General features: G+C 33.7%; 1 pseudogene; it reads right to left on the bottom strand.

Annotated features, from left to right (window-relative positions):
- Nucleotides 1-6573: 6573 nt before the first annotated feature.
- On the bottom strand, nucleotides 6574-6691 carry LOC118609015 (annotated as a pseudogene).
- Between the last annotated feature and the right edge of the window lie 567 nt (nucleotides 6692-7258).

Genomic DNA, 7258 nt, shown 5'->3' with positions numbered 1-7258 from the left:
CACAAGACAATTACAGGCCAATAGATGAACATAGATGCAAAAACCCTCAACAAAATATTAGCAAACTAAATCTATCAATATATTAAAAAATTATACACCATGAAAAAATGGTATTTATGCCAGGGATGTAGGGATAGTTCAATGTCTGCAAAATCAATCAATGTGATATACCATATGAATAAAATAAAATCATATGATCATCTTAATAGATGCAGAAAAACATTTGACAAAATTCAACATTTACGATAATAACTTTCAACGAAATGGATAGAGGAGTAAATATCAACATCATAAAAACTATAAATGACAGCCCACAGGTGATGTCATACTCAGTGGTGGAAAGCTAAAAACTTTTCCTCTGTATGGAACAAGACGAGAATATCCTCTTCACTACTTTATTCAGCAGAGTACTGGAAGTCCTAGCCACAGCAAATAGGCAAGAAAAAAATAAATGAAAGGCATCCACATTGGAAAGGAAAAAGCAAAGTTGTCGACATTTGGAGATGATGTGATGTTATATATATTGAAAACCTTAAAGAGTCTACCCAAAACTGTGAGAAATAATAAATGAAGTAAGTCACAGCATACAAAATCAATATATAAAAATTTGTCGCATGTTTATATACTTATAATAAACTATCAGAAAAGGAAATTAAGAAAACAATTCCATCAACAATAACATCAAAAAGAAATAACTCAGAATAAATTTAGCCGATAAGGCAAAAAACCAGTATACTGAAAATTATGACATTGATGAAAGAAATTGAAGAAGACACAAATAAATGGAAAAATATTCCATGCTTATAAACTGAAAGAATTACTATTAAAATGACCATATTACCCAAAGTTATCTACAGATTCAATGCAGTCCCTATCAAAATTCCAATGACATTTTTCCTGAAATAGAACAACCCTAAAATTTGTATGGAACCACAAAAGACCCTACATAGCCAAACAGTCTTAATAAAGAAGAACAAAGCTGGAGGTATCTTACTCCCTGGTTTTAAACTATACTACAAAGACATAGTAATTAAAATAGTGTAGTATCAGCATAAAAACAGACACACAGATCAATAGAACATAATAGAGATCCTAGAAATAAAACCACACATTACAGTCGATTAATTTATTACAAATGAGCTGAGAACATACAATGGGAAAAGGATAGTCTTTTCATAAATAGTGTTGGGAAAACTGGGTTGCCACATGTAAATGAATAAACTTGGATCGCTATCTTATAACATAAACAAAAATTAACTCAAAGTGGACTAAAGGCTTACATGTAAGACTTTAAGCCACATAACTCCTAGAAAAACATAGGTCTTGGCAATGATTTTTTTGGCAAAAGCAAAGGTAACAGATGTGAAACAGGTGGGACTACATGAAACTATAAAACTTCCACATGGCAAAGGAAATCATCAACAAAATGAAAAGGCAACATACTGAGAGAAAATGTATGCAAATCATACATCTGAGTAGGGGTTAATATTGATGAATAAAAAACTGATACAATTTAATAGCAAACAAAAACAAAAACAAAAACAAAAAACAAACAAAACAAACAAACAAACAAAAACCAAACAATTTGATTTAAAAAATGGGCAAAGCATCTGAACAGACATTTTTCCAAGGAAGACATAAAGATGACCAACAAGCACATGAAAAGATGCTAAACATCAATAAAAACCAGGGAAATGCAAATCAAAACCATAATGAGATATCACCTTACACCTGTCAGAATAGCCACTATCAAAGAGATAACTGTTGATGAGGATGTGGAGTAAAAGAAAGTCTTGTGAATTGTTGGTGGAAATGTAAATTCGTGCAGCCACTATGGAAAGCAGTATGAAGGTTCCTCAAAAAATTAAAAAATAGAACTGCTATATGATCCAGCAATTCCACTTCTGAGTATTTAACTGAAAACAATAGCCTAATTATAAAGGATATATGCACTCCCATATTTATTACAGCATTATTTATAATACCAAAGGCATGAAAATACCAAAGTAATCACTGGTGGATAAATGGATAAAGAAGTGTGGTTCAGCTATATCCATCATCCATCCATCACCCATCCATCACCCACCTATCTATTTATCTACCCATAATCTACCCATCTATCATCCATCTATCAATCAATAATCCATTATCCACCTACCCATCCACCTACCCATCTACCCATCTACCCATATACATACATTGGAATGTTATGCAGCCATAAAAATGAAATCTTGTCATTTGAGACAACATGGGTGGAACCTGAAGACATTATGCTAAGTAAAATAAGTCAGATAGAAAAACAAGTTCTGTATGATCTCGTCAGTATTTGGAATCTAAAAAGAATACAATAAAAAACAACGAAGAATACCTGAGCTCATGGAAATAGAGAAAAGATTATGTTTACCTGAGGCATGAGGCTGAGGAGTGGGTGATCTGGATGAAGGGTGTTAAAAAGTACAAATTTCTAGTTATAAAATGAACAAGTCATGGGGATGTTATATACAGCATGGTGATTATGCTTAAATTATTATACTGTATATTTGAAAGTAGTTAGGATAATGGATCTTAAAAGTTTTCATTCCAAGAAAAAAAATTTATAAAGGTATACCTTGGAGATATTGTGTTTGGTTCCGGACCTTCGCAGTACAGTATCTCAATAAAGTGAGTTGTAGTCTTTTTGCTGGTGGAGGGCCTTGCCTTCAATTTGTAACAAACCCAACATCTGTGAAGTGCAAATAAAACAAAGCACAGTGAAATGAGCTATGCCTGTAACTGTGTACGGTAATGATTTTAATTGGACATGTGATCATTTTGCAATATATAAATATCAAATTGTTACATTGTATACTGGAAACATAACTGTCAATTATACCTCAATTAAAAAAATTTTTTCTCAATTAAAAAAATGTATGGATAAGATGCCAGCCTGAAAATATGAACAGGATATTCAGGTTCAGCATTCAGGCCAGAGATTGCTTTAAAAAATTTGAGCCAATTATAGTTCATAAGCAGAGGTAGATGGAGATTGTATAGACCCTTGTTGCACAGACCTAAAGAGGTTATCCTACAGAAACCCAGGCTGGGAAAGAAGGCTTAGCAGAAACAATCCAACTAGACAGGCACCAACCCAGCATTCAAGCTCAGTCTGAGAAAACTAGAAGAAGCAAGTTCTTAAACCAGTTGACTAGAAACAGCTGTTCAAAATCTAGGTGATTGTGCAGATTTTACAAACACTGTGGGGATGGTAACTCAGTAACAGGAAATAGTTTATTTTTTTGCCATTGTTTTAGTCACTTTTCTGAGTGTGTGTTGGAGGGCGTGGGTGAGCGACTAAGGAAGGGATGGAAGCTGCGGGGTGCTTCCTGGGAGAGGCAGAACGCGGCGGGCACTGCCGTTTGCAGCGGAGGGTGAATTCCTCGCTGAACTGTTGGTTCCTCCCTATCTTCCTAACCTTGACAAATAATCTTCAATGCTCCTTTTACTCTTTCACCTGATTTTTCCTTGTATCTCTGCTGAAAAAGACAGTGATAATTATTTAAATAATACGACGCTATTTGTCAAAGACATTTAGGCATATTATTTTCCTCCTTTAATGAGGTAGGAGTGATATTGGGGAAATTTTACATTTAGTTGGCATAAATGTTCTTGGAAAATTAAAATAAATGCAAAAGATGACATTTTACAAAATTACTTTCTATTCTTAACATAATGAACAATTCAGTCACTGTTGAATAGCCCAATCTATTTTATTTCTTTGAACAAATTCCATTGTAAGAACCAACATCATGCACGTGCTTCTAAAGCAGAAAGTAATTATCATTACAATTAGCTTTTAGAAAGATACACATCTTCCTTATGGCTTTGCTTCTCATCTTCACCTTCCTCTCCAATTTGTATTCATGTCTTCAAAGTGGCTGTATAAAAAAGATTACTCCTTCTGCATCTACTTATATAGTTGTGTTGAAGAACTCTGTAGAGATATTAAAATATAGATAACTGTTGCCTGAGTTAGCAAAGGCATATTTTAGTCAATATGTAAGGTCTAGACATATTATCAGGATCTTTCAAGATTCTGAAAGAACTTTAGAAATACAGATATTATCTTATACCAAGGGAAAAATATTCAAAAGAATTTCTCTTTGAATATTTATGGAAAACACAAGCCTTTTAAACTGCTTTTCTGAACTCCATTATTCCCTGTTCCTTTATAGTCTTTTGTAGGAGCCAAGTGCTTTTAACTATAATTGGGCAGGCCTTAGCAAGATGGAAAGCAAATGGGAGGTTGGACAGATGAGACCTCTTGCCCTCACTATAAAGCTGTGCAGGCAGGGAGGGTCCTATCAGACATATCAGTGGCCCTCTGATATATGCCAAGATGATTGATATTCAGAGGGCTAATGTTAATCACTAAACTCCTATGGTTAAACTGTCCAGAATCCACGACAGTCCCTACTAAATGGCACCGAAGCAAAAGGCAGAGAAAGCACAGAAAAAAAACCATATGTGGTCACATTGTCAAATTTTTATAAGACTAGTTATTCAATCATATACATTCACGTTGGTGATTTTTCTCTTAGGATTTGGAAAACAGAAATAAGATTGTTCTTTAATAATTAAATCATAAAATTCACATGAAATGATAAGAAATATTCAAAGTCACATTGAAGAGACAAGTTGACCTCCTGAGCAGAGCAAGATGAGAAAAGATATTAATGGTCTAAAAAGATTCGAAACAGGGATTAATTAGCATAAAAGATAGAAAAGCAAGACCATTAGGCAATCAATGGCAATCCCTCCCCCTCGCTCTGCTCCACGGAGAGAACATATTAATAAAAGTTCACCCTGCTTGGTTCTAATGGCAGGTATCATTTTATTCTGATGAAGGATGTATTTGGCTATCAGATATCTCTGATGCAATTAAATATTGAAATGCTGAACAAATTCTTCTTGCTATGATTTTATGTTCAATCAACTGTATGATTATAATTTTATATTGCAGAAGGTGGTATTCCTTCAGGGAGAGAGAACCAGTTAGAGTACATGCATGGCTAATCTCTTTCAAGCTGAGTTAGTGTGGTTACAGCCATGAAGTATATGTTCCTACTGCTGCCAAAGTCACCAGGCGGGCAAAGCTAAGGAACAATGATGGTGAAGTCAATAAGATGAATCCTGCTTTGGAAGGCATTTGCCTACCTGCTACACAGTTCTGATGACACCACAATGTCAGCACATCGATAGAACTAGAGAGCCTAGTTCAAAGTGAGAAGATATTCCTAGTCTACTTTGGTTTTTAGACTACACCTGGAATAATGGGTACCAAGCTGTGGAGTGTGAAGAATGCTTCAAAGTCCTGGCATGCATTCAGAAAAGAGTAATACAGCTGGAGATAAGTCTGGAAACCATGTTTTATGAACAGGGGAAGATTCTTAGCCCAGAGAAAGGAAGGGGAAGACACTAAGGACATGGAAACTGCCCTTATAATCTGAAAAGTTATCACATGGAAGAAGGTATAGACTAGTTTTGTATTAATATTGGATTGGAATAAGACTGTAAGAATAAAAATTGCATAGAGATATTTTTGGCTGATTATAAGTAGTAAGTCTTTAACATGTAGAACTTTCCAATGATGGAAAGAGCTGCCTCATGAGAAAATGAATTCTCTAATTTTGCAGTTATTCTAGCAAAAGCTGTAAAATAGTAACTTGATAGGGATATCGAAGAACAAATGCCTGGAGTAGATACTTTTCCTAGCTATTTTAAACTCTCATTTTCTAAAATTTTCTGCATTGAAAGCTAAAAATGAAGAACTGCATTCTAAATCATTGAACTATTCATATAGAATGGTATACAGGAGAATTAGTATTCATAAGGTGACATTTAAAATTTTTTTTAACAATTATATTAATCATTATCTTTCATTGATGACATATATTATTGAATGAGTGTTTTTATTTGCTTGTTTTGAATAATGTAATAAATCCAAGAAAGTCACCACTGCAGCATCAAAACCCAACAAATACCTATGAATAAATCTATAGAAAATCTAGTAAGACCTCTATACTGAAAACTATAAATGTTGTTGACAAGTTAATAAAAATTCAAACAAATGGAGGAATATGACACATTCATGGACTGAAAGATTCAAACTAGTAAACATATCGATTCACCTCAAAATAATCTATTAGAATAATTGGGATTATTTTAATCTAAATCTAAATCTTAGTATCTGTAGGGCATGCTTTTGTGTGTGAGCATATGTGGGTATATGTGTGTATATGTTGACAAGTCGCTTCTGCCATTTCATTGGAAACACAAAAGGCAAAAAAACTCAGTACAATTTTAGAGAGTTATAAGACAAATAATGTACTTTACAAAATAGCAAGACCTATTATAAAGCTATAATAAACAGTGTAGTTTCATAACAAGAATAACAAACCAATTAAATAGAGATTCCAGAAATAGACTCAGATTTGTCACCTTATTTATGACTAAGGTACTATTGTATCACAGGTGGGAAAAGATTACCTTTTATTTATTTTTTATTTTTTAATTTTCTTAACTTTTATTTTTTTATGCCTATAGCACCTGGTCTTTCCAGGTGGTCTTCCATCCAAGTACTAATCAGGCCCGACCCTGCTTAGCTTCTGAGATAGACAGGATCAGGCTTGCTCAGGGTGGCATGGCCATAGACAAGATTGCCTTTTAAGTAAACATTCCTAGGTTAATTAGATAGCCATATGGAAAAAAATTATTGACACCTGCCTTATACTATACCCTCTCCCTTCCCCAAAATATTCCAGTGGATTCCAAATACAAAAGTTAAAAAAGTAGGATGACACAGAACATCATTAGAATCCTGGAGTAAAAAATAATTTTTTAAACAAGAAATTAAAAATTGCTATAAATGAACAAATTGAAAAATTGGACTCCAAATTAAGTACGAGTAAAAACACTAAAAATACCAAGTGTTAATAAAGATACGGAACAGTGAGGACTCTTATAGACTCTAATGGAAATGTAAACAGTCACAAATACTTTGGAAAATTGACCCAACAGTTTCACTTCCAGGTATGTATCCAACAAAAGTATAAGGGCATGCACTAGAATCTTCATAACATCACTGAAATAACTAAAAACTGGAAATATACTATTATCCATCAGCAGCAGAGCTGATAAACATATTCGCACAATGACATAACATACACGAATGTAAAGAACCATTCCATAATTATGAAAAACAATATAGGTGAATCTTACA

The sequence above is a fragment of the Rousettus aegyptiacus genome, unplaced genomic scaffold (genome assembly GCF_014176215.1).
Source record: "Rousettus aegyptiacus isolate mRouAeg1 unplaced genomic scaffold, mRouAeg1.p scaffold_m13_p_10, whole genome shotgun sequence".
NCBI classification, from domain to species: domain Eukaryota; kingdom Metazoa; phylum Chordata; class Mammalia; order Chiroptera; family Pteropodidae; genus Rousettus; species Rousettus aegyptiacus.
The sequence above is the reverse complement of the archived record's forward strand: the minus strand, read 5'-3'. Positions and strand labels throughout refer to the sequence as shown.